Raw genomic sequence first — 19,267 nt, forward strand, 5'->3', positions numbered from 1 at the left:
TAAATACATGTTGAAAGATTTTACTAGACTCAAGTTTAAAACTTCTGAACTGCAGACAACTCTTGAAAACAAATATAAAACATGAAGCAACACATTAAAAAAAAAAAAACAACTAGATCACCCAGGGACATCTGGCTGGCTCAGTCGGTAGAGAGTGAGACTCTTGATCTCAGCATTATAAATTCGAGCCCCACGTTGGATACTGAGGTTACTTAAAAAAATAAAAGCTCAGGCGCCTGGGTGACTCAGTTGGTGAAGCGTCTGCCTTCAGCTCAAGTCATGATCCCAGGGTCCTTGATCCCATGATCCCAGGGATTGAGCCCCACGTCTGGCTCCCTGCTCAGCAGGAAGCCTGCTTCTCCCCCTCTCTCTAGATTTCCCCGCTTGTGCTCTCTCTCAAATAAATAAATAAAATCTTTAAAATAAAGAACTAAATAAAATAAATAAAATCTTAAAAAAAAAACCAAACTAGATCATCTGAATTCATATCCTTAAGACAGATTAAAAGGCTGTTATATACAAATAAGACAAATGACTCTCCCGCATAAAATGGGGAAATGAAATGAAAATGCATTTCACAAAAAAAGGTATGCAAATAATCCTGTGGAAAGATGTCCTTCTTATTAATCGTCAAAGAAATGCAAGTTTCACGACCATAAACAATTGTGAAGATTTAAAAAGATGGAAACTACCAATGTGTGCAGAAAGCAGACATGATACAGTGGTGGTGGGAAGATACCTAGGCAGAAATCTTCTGCATGGGAATTTGGTAATACGTATAAAAAAGTCAAAGGAGAAAAAAAAATTACAGGCAAGTCGAGGGGAAGAGGGGAAGGTGAAGGGAGTGCTTTTGAACGAGCAAGTCCTTTTCTAGGAATTTATCTTAAGTGTGCATTTATTGTTTGTAATAGCGTATTAGTCAGCTCAGGCTGCTCCGCCAGAATGCAGCGGACTGGTGGCCGAAACAGTAGTTTATTTTCTCACAGTTCTGGAAGCGAGAACTCCAAGATCAAGGTGCTGGCAGGGTCGGTTTCTCCCAGGCCTCCCTCTTCGACTTACAGACAGCAGCCGTCTTCTCCTGCGTCCTCACATGACCTTTGCTCTGGCGTTTCTTCCTCTCCTATAAGGACACCAGTCATTTTGAATGAAGGCCCCACACTTATTACCTCATTTACCCTTCCTTACCTCTTTAAAGCTCTGTCTCCAAATACAGTCACCTTGAGAATTAGAGCTTCAATGTACGAATTTTGGGGAAACAGAATTTGGTCCACAACAAATAATGAAAAGTCGGAAACAACCTGAAGGTCCATATAGTACAATATCACGCAGCCTTAAAAGTGATAAAATTGATTTGTAGGTGTTAACATGGAAAGCTGTCATGATACATTACATGTTTCTTTTTTTTTCAAGATTTACTTACTTGAGAGAGAGTGCCCGAGTGCTCCCACACATATGCAAGGAAGGGGAGGAGCAGAGGGAGAGGGAGAGAGAGAATCCCAAGCATACTCCCTGCTGAGCACAGAGCCCTATGCAGGGCTCGATCTCACAACCCTAAGATCCTGACCTGCACCAAAACCAGGGGTCAGATGCCCAACTGACTGACCACCCAGGTGCCCCATACACAACATGTTTCTTACATGGCTTTAAAACAATAGACTTAGTGTGACCACATATATATGCATATTTGAAAAACAAAGTTTATGCATGCCAAAGTAAACGAGGTAACATCTGAGTAGTGGAGTTGGGGGAAATATATACATTCAGCTTTATATTTTTATGAATAATACATAATGAATATTTTCATCTTCATAGAAGGAAGAAAAAAGTTATTTTCTTTTTTATTTTTTAAAATTATTTATTTATTTATTTATTTGAGAAAGAGAGCATGATGGGGGGGCACAGGGCAGAGGCAGTGGGACAAGCAGTCTCCCCACTGAGCAGGGAGCCCAACTTGGGGCTCAATCCCCGGACTCTGAGATCATGACCTGAGCTGAAAGCAGACACTTAACCGACTGAGCCACCCAGATGCCCCTAGTTATTTTCTTTTTTGAAAAAGTGCTATTATTGCAATATAGTGGACATACAATGTTATGTTCAGGTGCACAAAACAGTGATTCGACAATTCCATACCTTTTTCAGTACTCATCCGGATAAGTGTGGAAAACGTTATTTTCCAAAGGACAGTTCAGCCCCAAACTTATTTCTTGAAGATCAATTAAACACAGTTCAACTTCTGATTACTAACTTCTTGCATAAATAGTTGCAGCCTGTGAGCCGAAGTGGCTCTACAGGGAACGCCAGCAGAGAGGCCATGACGTGAGGCGGATTACAGTCTTGAGTGGAAGTTATTCATTTGCAGGGAAATTATGAACCTAAGTAAATAGTAATTACCCAGTAGAATTTATGGACATGCTTCGTGGATACTTGGCAATCCTCTGTTAATTTGATCAGTGTAGCCAGATAAAATAGATAATTTAAGCCAAAAGGCCCATAGAGTAAACAAACACACTGACCAATTTCAAAGATAATAAATTCTTTTTCTAGCAACTTGAAATCATATGTGCCATCTCAGTATCAACCGAATGGAATTCCTCAGCTAAATCCAATTTTACCACTAAAAACGAACACAACAGTATCCAGTACGTGGCTTTAGTTCTTGATTGGTTTATGAATGAACTCAGCCCGTAGAGTGACATCTCCTTCCTTTTACTGAAAAATCCCCCCAACTTGCTGCTTATTTTGAATTAGGTTTTGCATTAAAAGAATTATAATTTGAGTCAGGTCCCTCAAATTCAAAGACCTCAGCGGTGAAAGGTCACGTGTTGGTGACCGTCGTTCAGACTGAGCAACACGCCCGGTGTAGTTCCTGATTCTGCATCATCAGTGACGCTCATGTCACGGACAGAACCTCCGTGATTGGCCTCAACCTGAGAAATCTTTTTCCCGTGAGACTGGACGGTAGAGTCGAGGGTGCAAATGCGTCGCCTGATTTTTCACCATTCCCACACGTTTTGCAAACGGACTGATCAGAACAAATGAAACCATAAAACCTTTCGACCTCTGTTCGGATGATCAAGCAGCTGACTGCCATCTTCCGCACCCTACAGCATATGGGCTGCACAATCTATGGGAGGATTTTGCAGAATGTGCTGAGAGTGGGATCCTCTGTGACATTCAAGTTAATTATCACTCCTGAATCTTTAATACTTAAAAAACACACGGTGCTTAATTTGTTCATGAATCAGTGGTTTAATAAATGCCAGGGTATATATTAAATTATGTTAATGCTTAAGATCTTTTTCAAGCCGTCAAAAGTGCATTAGAAATTAAAATAAAATTAATTCCCGCTTTCCCACTCTTACACTGTAGGTAACGTTATTTTACACTGCGCTGCAGTGTACTACAAATTGATGTTCGGTGCTTTGAATTAATGAACTTTGTGATTTATTTACTGCCTGGGGTGCTATTCATTAGTTTTTCAATTACTGTAAAACTTTATATAACATGACATGAGGCTCTAAGCAATCACTGGAACAGTACTGGGGAGTTTTGCTTTTAAACAGAATCATGTAATAAAGAGAGAAAGCTGAATTAGCATCTCTAATATGCCAGCCAGAGACACCGTGCCAGGCTGGTAGGCTTGTGTGAAACCTTCCAGAAGTGAATCTTTCAGAGTCAGAATGCTCAGGAAAATCCGGTCCCCTGCCCTTGAGTAACTGTAAAAGTCATGGTGAACCATCTTTGTCCACAGAGTTCAAAGCAAGAATCTCTAGGATCCAGCGTATTAGCAAGAGGCAGCCGAGATTTGAAATCCTGCTGTGTCACGTCAACCTACAAACTTTTAGAACCGCCAGAAGTGATGGTGGTACTCTGCACCAAGGCTTAAAGGCGTCCATGCGTCTGACTTCTTTCCATGTTTCTTTTGCTAAGCTGCGACGAGATGCTTGGCACAGTCGCTCAGGGCTTTCCTAATCTCCTAGAAACCGCATGTCATTTCCAGGAGGGGCATTCCACGTAGAACACGGTCCCTGCTGGAAGACTCACAGGGAGGGGAGGCTGAGGGAAAGAAAGGGTACAGGGGGCCTCGCTGAAGGACTCCCACAATCACAGAAGGGCTAGAAGAGCAGCAGGGAGTGAGGGGAAGGCGACAGAAGCAGCTGATGGGCTCCGTGGGAATCCAGATTCAGTACCAGCAAGGGGGCTGGCCCGGTAACTCACAGCTTCCTGCCACCCGCTCAACCCCCTCTGCCCTATGACCCAAAATCGACAGGTATTTCAGCTGTGCCAACAGAGAGGGAAGGTTTTGTCTGGCACAAGGGATTTACCATTCAAAGGTAAGGAGGAAGGCAAGAAGGAAACGCTCGCTATCCTCACAGAAAAAATCGGTCTGAGGACAGGACACTGCACTGCTAATGCCCCAGGGGCTGGGTAGCCCCTCGGCTACTTGGGCCACTTGAGATCAGACCACACAGAGCACCACCAGAAGGAAGCCTGTGCTGGGGACGAGGGGGCAGCCATGTAACTCATCAGCACTTACCAGGCTTTTGCAAAGTTATACAAAATACTCACAGCAAGAGGAGACACCAAACTCTAATTTTAGGGATTTTATTTCTGTATGGAAAATATCACAGAACCTTGGTTTTCTAGAATTTTCCTGGTCAGTCTGCTCTGGCATATCTTAGTTGGCCAATCTGCCCTCACCCCTATGGTCACCCCCTTGTTAAGACAGGTCCCCCCCTCCAACACCACTGCCTCCCGGGTCATCTGTCATACAAAGCACCTGTCTGGTCTGTCCCCTCTTCTTGTCCCCCAAACGTGGTCCCTGCCTACAGCCTTCCTGACCCTCTGACCTGATCCTCAGGATGGCTTCTCTGGCTCTTAACCCTGTCTACATGATTCTTCCTTGATTTAAACCCATCCCTTCACTGAGGCCTGAATAAGCCCCTCACCCAGGACAGGTCCCCACCAAGCCAGCCCTGGTTCCTCGGGCTGAACAGACCAAGGCAGTTCTGGTGAATGTGCTTTTGCGGGACCAAGGGGAAAAAAAATCTTCTTCTGTTTCAACTCTTATTGTAAATAACACTTCTAAAGACCTCATGGATTTATTGTCTGACCCTTCTTCAACGACAAGGGATGGTGTGGATCTCAGCATCCTCATTACCCACATCAGGGAAGGCTACACAGGACCATGGTTCACCCAGGAATATGGTTCATCCACTAATAGGACCAGACACTGGATCCTTGGCTCGAGTCACCTCTCCTGCCATTTGGTGTTTTCTGGTAAGAGACGAGCGCTGCGAAAATACATAAGCCGCAGACGCAAGTTCCGGGGAGTGTAGGGCTTTGGGGCTTGTTATGCCATACCTTCTAAGTGGGCCCCATGCTGCGTAGCCCCTGCGGAGTCAAGGTTATCTGGGGCCTCCAAAACTACCACAGACAGTTACCTTGATAAATCAATCACTGTCTCCAGAAATGCCTAGATCATTCATTGCTCAGCGTCGGCTTTCAGGTTATCCGAAGAAGCTGGATGCAAAGACCTAGCATCAGTTAGAGTGAATAGAGGGTGTAGGTTCTGAGAAAGTCACAACCAGTGCTCACTTCCGTGGTGCCTCATGGGTACAGGGTGGCCAGTCCCAGCCCAGACCCGCGCGAGGCTCTGTATGGCCTGTCCAATGGCCCCAGACCCTTTAGGAAGGTGACTGAGGGAAGATTCAGGGCTGTGCCCCACCTTAGTCTCTAGAAGAGGTGTGTTACTTTGGCCCCCATCAGGAGAACTGGGAACCCCCAAACCCAAATGTCAGAGTGATGAGTTCCTGCAGAGCAGGACCACAGCCCTGGGTATTTTGGAAACTAACCATGTTGTTTCCCCTTATCTCTTCGGGGAGAGCAGTCTACTTCCACACATCGGCTCCCAGGAGATCAGACTGCAAAGAGCTCCCATTCGACTGCAGCTTTTGGGGTCCAAAGGCGCCAGCTCCGGATGGTGTAGGCAGGGAACCTGGAACAGGAGGGACATAGTGTTTTGACTTCCACCGCTCCCCTTGCAGCATACTGACACCATAAAATGATTTTGAAAAGTCTAGACATGTTTTGAAAGATATTATTTATCTGACAGAGAGAGAGAGCACAAGCAGGGGGAGCAGAAGAGGGAGAAGCAGGCTCCCCCCTGAGCAGGGAGCCCAATGCCGACTCTATCCCAGGACCCTGGGATCATGACCTGAGCCGAAGGCAGTCGCTTAACTGACTGAGCCACCAGGCTCTCCAAGTCTAGACATCTTGATGTATCTGTTCACGTGCAGCTTACTTTAATAACTATAATTTTAAATGGTCAGCTTCTCTCCTGATCTTCATTCTTACAACTTATGCTTAATTTTTAAGTTTTATAATGACTATTAATGAAACGATTTACTTGGAATTTATCTAGTGTCTGTTTCTTTATGTATGGGTTTTTATGACAGCAATCCCAAACTCCTCTAGGAATATTACTGGCATATTTATGGCTCCCATTATTTATATTGGGAAATACTTGAATGCCTTCTGCTTTTTTGTTAACTCAAAGAGCTCATTTACTCTCAAAAGGAAAATTCTTTTTTTTTTTCAAGATTTTTTTAAGTAACCTCCTCACCCAACGTGGGGCTCAAACTTACAACCCTGAGATCACGAATCACCTGTTCCACTGACTGAGTCAGCCAGGCGCCCCTCAAAAGGAAACCTCATGCAGTCAGATTAAATGACTCAGGTCTCTCCCTCCAGCCACGCTGCTGGGCCTCTCCTCACACAGCTCCAGACACATGTGCACTGCCCAAAGCACACCTCCACATTTCTGCATAGCCTGTTCCCTTCTTCCTTGAACTCCTTCCTTTTCCAAGCCTCCCTACTGACTTCCACCCGCTACCCTGAGCTATCCCTGTCTCCTTTGCGGATCCCAAATCCACCTGTTTCACCACCCACTGGGAACCATGATTCCCCCCCCCCAAAATTACACGTAATCCTTAGTACACGTATGCTTATTTTTCTGGGAAGAAGACCCAGAGCTTTTGTTTTATTCTGAAAGGGTCCATGACCCTCTCCTTCTCCAAAAGGATCGAAATGGTCTGTCATTTGAATCAATACTATCGTTACACTATACTTGCAACATTAAAGCATCCTCCCGGCTGGCCTCCTACCTCCAGTCTCCTTCCAGTCCATTCTGACACTGACGTCATCCCACTGTTCCATCCACCCAACACAAGGTTTGACTGCTTTGGTTCTTTCTCCCCCTGCCTGCAGTGCTTACAGAAGCCTGACGGTGGCGCCACCACACCGCTTTTATTCCCAATTCTCTGTCCGCCGCTCTCCAACCTAAAACACCTCCCCCGCCCTCTCCCCCCACACACTTCCAGGCCCAGCCAAAGACGCTTCCCAGACTAAGAGCAGCCCAGAGGAAGGGTTTGGTCTTAGATGGCAGAGAATACCTGCGTGGGGATGTGGGCCTGGAGGTCTACGGGGCTGGAAATGTCAGTTGAAGAGTTGCCTGCCTAGAGTTTAAAATCTTGAAAAAGGACGAGCTGTCCAAGGGAAATAAAAACAGAAAACATTCAAGTGCTTACCCTCAATTTCTATAGCACTTAGGTGCTGGGCCCAGGGCTCAGCAAAGAGCAGCACTTGAATGCTTACAGAATGAATGTGGAATGTGATGTTCAAAACAAAACATATCTAAGGGGGTGGGGGATTATAGGGTCAGAGGTCAGAATTTGTGGGCAAAATATTTCAAACAAAATGTTCTGTAAAAAACAGGTGAATTCTTTCTCTAATCTTTGCGTCCAAAATTATTTATAAAAGCATGATAGCTGATAAGCAGTTTTAAGCTATGCACTAAAAGTCAAATGACATCCTTAATGCACGTTAAATCTACATCTTTCATTAACACTTCTCAAAGATATGACGGTAAAGTAAATCTAAGGTGGAGAGAGAAAATACACTGAATTAATAATTAGCAAATAATTATCTCTGGTATTTGCTTAGTTACTGTCACTTATGCAACTAACCCCAGGCATAATTATTTAGGGAAAAATTCATGTCCTCTTAGCAACACGTTTTAAACCGATAGCATTGGTCTCTAATGTGTAAATGCGTCCTCAGTTAAGTTAGGTGTTTAATATTATGAGTCAATATTAATATTAAACTTGGAGCTGAAGAGAGAACAAAAGACAGGTGGGTGCACAGTGAGGTAACCGCACGATGGTCTGTGAGTATGCAGGCAAGCGTGAGCTGTCAGATGAGGTGTGACTGAGATGGAAGACCAGGCAGGAAGGGGGGGCGGGGGGTCAGCAGGCGGGTCTCCCCCTGCTCACCAGTCTACTGTCCCCGCTTCATCTTCTTTTGCAGAGGATAATGGATACTGTCAAGGTCAGGCAAGTCTGGTCACTAGCACAAGGTCCCAGCCTGTAGGCACAGAGTCACCACGGAGCCAGGCCCCTACCTGACAATCTCCCCTCTCCCGAACTGGCAGCAATTTATCTGTAAGTTCCTGCAGGACTTAACCGTGCCCTTTGGTCCTCTGCACACAGGAGCCTTTTAAAAACCTTTCAGTTAAGCTCCCGAGAGAGTTCCTCAAAACCCTCGTCCCTAAAGCAGGCTGCCTGCAGCATTCTGCCATGTTCAGAGCACACGGCCCAACTGTGCCCCAAATCTAGAGGAGGATTTCCAAGCAAGAGAGCCCTGGACAGTAATCACTCCTTGCATTTCGCACGTGACAAAACGGGGGCCTGAAAAATACAGGAGCTGACCCAAGACAGTGCTGCAGGCTCAGGGCATGGCTTGGCCAGAACCCCCCTCTTCTCCCAGTCCACAGGAGGCTCTGCTGTCTCCCACTTCTTGCAGCTGTTAGTGGGGGGGGGGGAGTTTCCGAATAAAGTACGGCTGGCTTTTCAGGAGGTGAAAGTGGGGTGCTTTAGGAGTCCTGAGCACCTGGGGCCTTTGTGTCTTATTGGAAAGGCCTTGTTGCAATTTGCTGGAATTTTTTCTTTTTACAAACTGACTCCCTGCCCTTGCCAAACCCGTCCCGTTCATTCCTTTGCAAAAGGTCTACTGTGACAACACTTGACATAATTACCCAGCTGTGGGCACAGGGATTCTACTGGACACAAGGGTGTCTACTGGACACCCTTGTATATTTAGTGAGCACTGGCAAAGAATGAAAGGAAAAGGTCAGAGCTTCGAAGGTTTTATGATGCAGCCAGTGGCCAAATCCCCGGACCTGAAACTCGCCTAGCGTGTCTGTGTCTTCAGGAAAGGTTTCGCACAGCTCAGAAGAGCCCTTCCGGTGATAAGCTTTGCATAGACCCTGAGCTGCCTATTTCCACCAATTAAAGCTCCCTCATCCCTTTCACCTTTCCTCGCTGGTGTGGGCAGATGGCCCAATTTGTCAGCAACCAAACCAGAGACGATGGCTGGGCTGACTCATTTAGGAACAGTAATTTCTTCCAGAGAAGATTCCCCATTCATTTAGACACTGGAGCAATTATTTGCTGGCTGACAGTTGTAATTACTTTTTGCTGCAGGTAGGTAACTGTTCAGAAGCCAAGCTAATAGGATTACTGGTTTCTGAAGGGCTTTTGGAACAAGTAATTTTCAAATAGCGCAGCATGTTCAGTGAACTTTCCACCCAGGGTAAATTCCTTCCTCTGTGGCTCCCTACAGCAGGCAAGGCGTGGGTTCTTGGATGGGGGGACTTTGGAACTGCAGGGACATTTTTCTTCCAGGCTCCTTTGTTTGAAAATGGGACCTGAGCAAATCATGCTTGGAGACATTTCACGAGCTTGCCTGTAATCATTCTAATTTTCAACTGCTCTGAGACTTGGCATTAAATTATATCAACCAACCAACCAACCAACCTTTTTGGCCACAGCAGGGTAAATCACTTTCCCAGGCATGGTATCCCGGGGTAACGTCTCCCTTCATGCTACCCATTTCTGAGGGGAAGTGAAAGGGAAAAATAAACCCAGACAACATTTTCGTTAAGGTTTCTGACAAGGTTACGAACCATTGTAGACTGTAGATAAGATTTTGCAACAAGGTTTTCTATTTGGTAAGAAAAAGCCCTTTTGAATGCTCATCAACATTTAACTCTATCAAATGGTTTGACATTTAACAGAGTTTAAGAAGTACAGCCCTGGGGCGCCTGGGTGGCTCAGTCAGTTAAGCATCTGCCTTCCGCTCAGGTATGATTCCAGGATCCTGGGATCGAGTCCTGCATCGGGTTCCCTGCTCAGCGGGGAGTCGGCTTCTCCCTCTCCCTCTGCTCCTCCCCCTTAGCTTGTGCTCACACTCTCTCTTTCTCTCTCTCAAAAATAAACAAATAAAATCTTAAAAAAAAAAAAAAGGCACATCCATGGTCTGTTGGGACAACATACATTTTACTGAGAAATTTGAAGTATTTTTGCTACCGTGGTTGTCATGTGCTACTGTTGTTGAACACTCGCAAGCCCTGCATTGCCACCCACTGAACTCTGGTCCTGAGCAGGTCACACCTGTTCTGAGTCCGTGAGTTGGCCTGTCCAGGACAGGCAGCAAGGGCATGGTTATATGATGGGGAAAATCCTGGGCCTAATTTAAGCCCAGCATCTCAAGAAGAGACAGTCCTGTTTTCAAGTAGACAAGAACACCGAGCTGTTGAGAATCAAGAGAGGATGCGCTACACAGACTGTTTCTAGCTTTACTGAATGGTAACTGACACACAGCAGGGTATCACATTTAAGGTGTACAGCATGACGACTTGATACACGTATGTATATATTGTGAAATGTTGACCACAATACAGTTCATCGCCCCACATAATTCGCTTTTTTAGAGGTGTGTGGTGAGAACAAGTGGATCTTATCCACTCTCTCTCCAACTTTCAAGTACACAACACAGTACTGTAAACTATAGTCACCATGCTGTACATTAGATCCCTAGGATCTATTCATCTTATAACTGAAAGTTTATACCCTCTGACCCACATGCCATTCATTCCCCCACCCTCCCACCCCCTGGAAGCATGTACTATCTACTTTCCATTTCTATGTGTGACACTTTTAGATTCCACATATTAGTGAGATCATACAATATTTGTTTTTCTCTGTAGAGATTATTTTGTAGAGTTTTTGACATATGGTCAATGTATAGAAACCTGCGAAGGGTTTTATTACAAGTAATTTGTGCTATCAGTTTGGTTTATTGATATGCAAATGCATTAGAGTCTGGGATCTCCAGAGACAGAATTGTAACCCTACAGCAAATTTCCTTCACAGCCCTTAGAAATAGAACATCTTCACTTATTGCTAAGAAAGTTGGAAGTATGCTAGATAGTTGTCCTCAAAGCCTGAAAATGCTTAGCTGAAAATTGTGAAATAAGTTCAAGAAGATTTTTACTGTTTAATATTACACGACCTTTAGTATTACTACAACCTTCGCAAGTTGTTTTGGTGGGGACACTAAGGTCACCCTCAACGGTAGGACCCCAGCTCTAAAACATTAGGGGAGTAAAATTTGCAAACGAGAGCATAGGAATCAAAGCACAAGTTTGAAATTAGGGGCAGCTGGCGGCTCAGTCTGTAGAGCATGTGACTCTTGATCTTGGGGTCGTGAGTTCGAGCCCCATGTTGGGTGTAGAGATTACTAAAAAAAAAAAAAAAAAAAAAAAAAAAAAAAAAAAAAAAAAAAAAAAAAAAAAAAAAAGCACAAGTTTGGAATTAGACAAAACCAGGTTCAATCCCGCCCTACCACTTCCTACCTGTGTGCAGTCATACCTCGCAAGGGTAAAGCACTGAATACTGTGCCTGGGACGTAGTGAATGCTCAACAATCTGATCAACACATTAATTATACCGATGAATCACGCTTCCTTCAACGACATATGCTGTTCACATTTCTGAACGGAAGGCACACCATTTGCTAGCCAAGCCTCCTTCGTGGAAGGTCTAACATTGAAGAAAATTCTAAGGTACCCACAAGACCCAGGCTATCACAGAAGGTGATTCTGGTCACCGATCACAAAGTGCGGTCAGTGGCCCACGGCAGCAGGATCACCGAGAGTATGTTTATAAACTGGCTTCTGGGTCCCCCAGAAAGGCAGGCTGTATTGGTCAGGATTGGCAAGGCTAGGCTGCTACAATGGACACACCCGAAAAGCTCAGTGATTTAACCTTGACAGGTTTACTTCTCACTCACGCAAAGTCCACTGGGGTTCTGAGTGTCCCCCAGGGAAACACATGTGAAGCAGGGGTTCAGGAAGGCAGGCTGTTTCTCTCCTGTGGCTCCACTAGGAAGACCAGGCCTCTTGCTGGCGATGTGGCAGGTGGGGAGGACAGTCAAGGTGACTCCTGGCACATCTACTCAAAATGCATTGGCCAGAACCTGTCACATGACATACACACACACCCCGCACTCCGCCCCCGCCACTGCCGGGGCTGAGAGGTGGATGTCTGGTGAACATTACATGTCTCTGCCTCACCTACCTATTGAATCAGCCCCCGGGGGTGAGATCCAGGACTCTACATTTTCAAATTCCCCCAGGGATATAATTCAAAGTTGCAGCACTGTGATTATCTGCGGTGGGCGATATTCCTTTATGGGATAAATAATTCGAAATGAGGGAAAAGAGAGTGGCTCTGTCAACATACTAACTTATTAAAATGAGCATCTAAGGGTCTAAAACAGGCTTTTTTCCAGCTGTCATTTAAGTGTGCCTCTTAGGTACAGATGCCTCTCAAATCGATTTCTGGTCCAGACCCCCCTGGCCCCCCTCCCCAGCCCTCAGACCTATATACACTCAGCCAGAGGCTTGCAGGTGTCTCCAGCTGTTTGTTCTTCCCTACCAAGCCTGTCCTGGGACAGTGCCAATATCCACCCTCCCAGGTGACTTCCAAGGCTTCCTGACTCAGGAGTCTCCGCTGCCCCTTTTATTTCTTTCAGATCTCAAAGCCAGGCATCAAGACGGTGTTCCTGTCTCTTTCTTACATATTATGTCTTTCTTGTCTCTCTTCCTTCACTGCTATTCCCTTTGTCTAGGGTCCTATCATCCGTCACTCACATGGTCCCCCCGCCCCAGTCCAGTGCTTCTGTCCTCTATCTCTCATGTTGCTGGCAGAATGATGAATTCCCTTCATGATGAGCATTTCCTCATCTTTTATGAGTCAGCAAGACTCCTCCCCTCTATAATCCATTTCTGATTGTATTCTTTTCCCCTCCACTGTTCTCCAGCGTAACTTCTGCCATGCAGCTATACACACGTCTTTGTCTCTGCCTGACTGCAAGTTTGCCTCTCTCCAGGTCGTCTAGTCATAGTCTACACTGTGCTCGGCACGCGGTAGGCATGAAGGAAGAGAGGAATGGGGGTGGGCAGCTTCATGGTGCCTGGCACACAGCAGGTGCCATACAGAAGCTTGTTGGGGGCACCCGGGTGGCCCAGTCAGTTAAGACTCTCGCTCCTGGTTGAGGCTCAGATTGTGATATCAGAGTCATGGGACTGAGCCCCACATCAGGCTCCATGCTCAGCACGGAGTCTGCTTAAGAGTCTCCCTCTCCCTCTGTCCCTCCACCACCCACCCTCCCTCCCACACGCTCATGCATGCTCTCTCTTTCTAAAATAAAAATAAAAATCTAAAAAATGATAATAAATAAAAGCTTGTTGAATGAAGGAATAAGTGAGTATCCAACATTCTCCTGTGCTTAGGTATCTGAAATATCCATTAATTTCACCAAGTGCAAGGTGATAAACTAATCGAAACGGACTATTCATCTACACGGGTATGGCACTTTTTCTTCGGAAGACTTGACTAGGCAAATCCGTCTTCACTGGAAACATGTTCAGCAGCTCTGATCAAAGATGAGAATCAGGCGTGAAGCAAATCGTCACGTTCAGGATATCTGAGCAATATCATCACAAAAGGAGCACTCTATTTTAATTTGCAGAAAAAACATTTTGAGTAAAATAAGGTGAATTAAAAATAAAATCAAGTGAATTAACAATAAACTGCATGAAGGGCACCTGGGTAACTCAGTCGGTTAAGGATCTGCCTTTGGCTCTGGTCATGATCCCAGGGTCCTGGGTTCAAACCCCACGTTGGGCTCCTTGCTCAGCAGGAAGCCTCCTTCTTCCTCTCCCTCTGCCTGCTGCTCCCCCTGCTTGTGCACTCTCTGTCAAATAAATAAATAAAATGGTTAAAAATAAATAAACTGCATGAGTAAACTAATTCCCAGTTCAAAAAGTGTTCACAACTGAAAGTGGTAACATTTTTCTTAATTCACTATATAATCCATAAATATTTGGAGGAGTTAAAACAGTAGCTTTAGTATTTGTTTTATTCCTGAGTATCTACCCTACTACTTACTCTCGTGTCACTAAAACTGAGCCAGAAATATTCTCAAAATGTATTTCTAGGGGTGTGTTGGTAAGCCATTTATTAGACAGTGTGTCTCATGTTCTAAATCATAATAAAATTTTATTACAAAAGTTTGAGGTATTTTATTTTCTTACCTCTAAGTCTGTTCTTTCATTTTTGCTTTTGAGAGAGAGAGAAAGGGAGAGCACATGTGCAGGAGAGGGAGAGAGAGAATTCACACCCAGCACAGAGCCCAAAACAGGGCTCGATCTTATGACCCTGAGATCATGACCTAAGTCAGACATTTAACAAACTGAGTCACCCAGGTGTCCCTGTTCTTTCTTATTTTTAAGGCAAGACTTAGCACCTCTATCACTAAAGGTTCCCAGAAAGTAACCCCGAAATGGGAGACTCTACAACAGAGGGTAATGTTTTAATATGTAGGTATAAAGAGATGAAGAGAGATCAATGAATTAGAAATAGTACTTGAGGGGCACCTGAGTGGCTCAGTCAGTTAAGCATCTGCCTTCAGCTCAGGTCATGATCTCAGGGTTGTGGGATCCAGTCCCGCATTGGGCTCCCTACTCAGCAGGGAGTCTGTCTCTCCTCTGCCCCTCCCCCTACTCATGCTCTCTCTCTCTCTCTCTCTCTCTCAAATAAACAAATAAAATCTTTTTTTTTAAAGAAATGGTACATGAAAAAATACAAAAGTCCTCAAAAATAATTTTTCCTAATACATGAAATATATAACTATAGACAAGCAAAAATAATAAAATGAAAATCAGTCATAATCCCCCCAAACCAGATAACTACAATTAAAGTTTTGGCCTTTTCCATCACGAATAAGTATATTTTAGGGAACGCAAAGTAGGGGCATCACAACGTGCATGATGCTTCAGAGTTTGATTTTTTTTCATTTAACAGTATACCATGAGGACCTTTGCCTGCTAATCATTTCTACAACATCAATGACATTCTATGACTCCATTACAATTATTTTGTTGTACCATGACTCATGGATCACTTCTCTCTGGTAGATTATATCCCACTTTTAAAATATTATAAATAAGCCTGAAATTAATATCTATGAATTAAACTATTGTGCACATCCATCATTATCTCCTTAGGATAAATTCTAAGTGGAATTTCTGGGTCAAAGGTGATGTGGGAAGCAAAGGCAGAAGAAAAATTATTATATTTCCCTACTACCCACAGCCTACTGACAAGTCCTTGAAACAGGCAGAGGGACATTCCTCTCGGGACTCAACTGCCTTGATGTTGACACTTTGCTAAGGGCAAAGGCAATCCTAGCCCCAAACCCCCCTTCCTGCCCCCCAGGACCCTGTAAGTCTACTTTAACATATACAAATTCTTTTGGAAACTTCCTTTATCTCTAAACCCCACAAGATGCGTGTTGGCAATCATCCCCCAAGTGTATGGCCCACTGCTACACATCTGAAGGGTCTCATGACTCAGGCTTTACTAGGCAGTAATAAGTGACCTTTTCCCAACACTAGCTAGGCCCCTCGAGGTCCTGGAAACCTTGCTTCCAAGATTCCTTAGAGACTTACAGCTGTCCCTAACCCACTCCCAACTTGAAGGTATATAATCCACCACTCCTCATGACCCCGGGGCAGCTCTTTCTGCCCCCGGGTCCTGTCCCCGGGCTTTAATAAAATCATCTGTTTGCACCAAAGATGTCTCAAGAATTCTTTCTTGGCTGTCAGCTTCGAATCCTAAAGTCTTTCCTACATCAAAATGGAGTAAAAACACTTTTAATATACATGGTTTAATATCTAAAGCTGATGAGCTCCAGAAGTATTATGCCAATTTATATTTAAAGATTTATAGTTCCTCGTATTTCCTCTTTGATAAATTGCTTACTCATGACCTCTTGCCCATGTTCCTATTGGAGAGTTTGTCTTTTTCTGATTGTAAGAATTCTTTATATGTATGTATATGGGCTCTTACGTAGGCCTATTATATATTACATAAATATATTAAATATATTGTCTCAGGTTTTTCTTACCTTAAAATTTTGCTTATGTTGGTTTGTCTTGCCTTCAGAAAGTTTTTATAAATTTCTTTTTAGTCAAATCAATTCATCTTGTTTTGCTGTTTCTAGTTCTGGTGTCAGGTTTAGAAAAATCAAGGCCAACTCTAGAATATACAAAATTTCTATTACTTGGGTAAAGCCTTAGAAAAAGTTAATTTCCATTGAAACAAACTGAGAGGGTAGAGCAGGTGCTGTGTCCTCCTTCAAAGCCCGGAATTTTAGATTTCTGCTCTCCAGAACATAGGTGTTGGCGCTTCTCCTGAGATCCTTTGCTTTTGCCACATTTGCCAACTTTCTTGGTTCTCTGAGGAAATGGGAATATGCCAGCAGTGGTTGCCACGTCGCCCACCCAACCCCCCNGCCCCGCACCCTGGGCACCTAATTCCTGAAGCTAGGAAGACTAGTCAAACCAGAACAGGGAGATCCCAAGTAGCGTGGTTAGAGATGGGTGGGGGTGGGGAGAAAGGGCGCCAGGAGACATTTTCCAAAAATTTAAATGCCCAGGATACCACTTCTTTGACTCTAACCTAAAGAAATACATTCACATAGGAGAAAAATGCATGGATAACACTGCTGCAGTATTATCAATTACAGTCAAAAAAACACCAGTACAAAATTGATTACATAATGACACATCTATAGTATGGAATCCTTTGCAGTGATTAAATAAGAGGGAGGGAGGAGGGGCAAGAGAAAGACGGCAAAAGCGTATTAAAGGTGCAAATCCCACTTAGGAAACAGCAAATGGAATTGATAGGGAGAATGTTGGGAAAATAATTTTTTTTTTTTACATCTTGCTTTAAATACTTCTGTATTTTAAAAAATCCTTCATAATAAGAATATCTTCAGGAAATGTTTATGCAATTTTTTTAAAAGACAAAAATAAAATTACAAAAAAGGAAGACTTTCATGGAAATCCTAAGCTCACTTATACCGGTATGAACCAGAGTGTTCCTGCGTTGCCAACTGACTGGGGCTCCCTCTTTCTTATCAGCAATTTCAACACGCCCAGGCAGGCACAGCTGAAGGCCAGCCCATGAATGCATACCTGGGTCACAAAGTCGAATATAGGAAATGCAGAATGGGACACATAAGAACAAGAAAACATACAGGCATCCCAGAAAGTCTGATATTAAGGACCAATGGAATTCAGAATTTAAAAAACAAAAGGAGCCAGAAAGGATGAATAGAACAAAATGAATCATCACCCAGATGGAGAAAGAGGACTAGATGGACTTTGTTCTGGGTGGGACTTGCCTACACCACGGCATTAAAAAAAAATTATTTAACTTTTTTTTTTTACTGCCTCAGAAGAAAAATGGAAAAGGTGTGCCTTGAAGTGACTGAAAATCCAAAGTTTTATTTTTAAAAGTGGAAATGATCATCTAATTTGATACTGTGACATATCTTGTGATTTACTGATAGATTACCAAAACTGAATTACTCAAGACGTGGCCTTCAGTTCCTCCTGTATTTATAGCAGCTGTCAGATTAGACTCTATCAAACATGGGAGTAGAAAACACCTGCCCCGGCCTGTAGCATCAGCCCAGGGCTGAGGACTATCTGTGACAGGAGGGGGAAGTCCACTTTGCCTTGTTGCGCAGGAAAGCCAGGGAGGGAAAATCCCCAAGAGTCCCGCTGAGTGAGAAAATGTCTCCTCTTCTACCAAGGGCCACCTTTTTTATTCTGTCTTCTCCTGCTGTGTGCATTCGATGACCCCTCTCTCACTCAAATATTCTTTCTCCCTCAGCTGCCACTCCCATTAAAAAAGAAAAAAAAGACTTTCAATATCACCCACATGCCAATGACTTGGACTTTCATTTCAGCTGGGACCTTTCCTCTCAGCTCCAGACCTACAGATGCCTGTCTGACAGTTCTACACGGTGCACTCTAAGCCCCGCATGGCCACAAACACCCTGCAATTTTGCCCCCCAACCAGGCTCTTCCTCAGTGCCCCCCTACACGCATTCAGCAAAGGAGTTGGAAATCCAGGAACGAATCATCCCTGACCATTTCCTCCTCCATGCCACGTCTGATCTATCATCGAGGCTCACTGATTTGACTTTCTATGCCCAAGGCCCTCTGCGCCTCTTCCTCTCTCACCTCCTCTATTATATACCTTCTTCACTCATACATCTCCATCCGTTCTTGCTTCACCCCATTCTGCACATGGTAGCCAGGGTGATTTTTTTCAAAGTGCAAATCTTTTTTTTTTTTTTTAAGATTTTATTTATTTATTTATTTGACAGAGATAGAGACAGCCAGTGAGGAGGGAACACAAGCAGGGGGAGTGGGAGAGGAAAGAAGCAGGCTCATAGCGGAGGAGCCTGATGTGGGGCTCGATCCCACAACGCCGGGATCACGCCCTGAACCGAAGGCAGACGCCTAACCGCTGTGCCACCCAGGCGCCCCTCAAAGTGCAAATCTGATCATGCCTTATTCCTGCTGAAATCCCCCAGTAACATTATTGACCGATGCTTTTAGATTATGACCAAAATCCCTGATGTAGGCCTGACAACTCATCTCACTTCCTTTCCAGCTTCTTCTCACACTTCCCCACTCACTCTCCACACCACACAGGCCATGCTTCCTCCTACCTAAGGACCTTGGTGTGTTCTGTCTCCCTTGCCTAGAAGACTCTACTCTTCTATTCTTTACTCTGTTATGGGTTAAATTGTGGCCCCCAGAAAGATATGCTAAAGTCTCAACCCCCAGTACCCCAGAATGTGACCTCATTGAAGACAGGGTCTCTGCAGAAGTAATCAAGTTACAATGAGGTCATTAGAGTGGGTCCCAACCCAAAATGACTGACATTCTTATTCCAAAGGAGCACTTTGGGCACAGAGACAGACATACACAGAGCGAT

General features: G+C 44.3%; 1 long non-coding RNA gene across 8 annotated transcripts in view; it reads right to left on the reverse strand.

Moving 5' to 3' along the window:
• Positions 1–899: 899 nt before the first annotated feature.
• LOC105238337 overlaps positions 900–19,267 on the reverse strand; it is a 28,971-nt gene continuing 10,603 nt past the window's right edge. For 3 of the 8 annotated variants that reach the window (XR_004620336.1, XR_004620331.1, XR_004620329.1), the window contains 2 exons: positions 16,374–16,504; positions 4,067–5,998 (listed from right to left, as the gene is read on the reverse strand). This is a non-coding gene — a long non-coding RNA (uncharacterized LOC105238337). The other 5 variants (XR_004620333.1, XR_004620334.1, XR_004620335.1 and 2 more) reach the window with 5 other exon arrangements.

Source organism: Ailuropoda melanoleuca, chromosome 14, assembly GCF_002007445.2.
Source record: "Ailuropoda melanoleuca isolate Jingjing chromosome 14, ASM200744v2, whole genome shotgun sequence".
Lineage (NCBI taxonomy): Eukaryota > Metazoa > Chordata > Mammalia > Carnivora > Ursidae > Ailuropoda > Ailuropoda melanoleuca.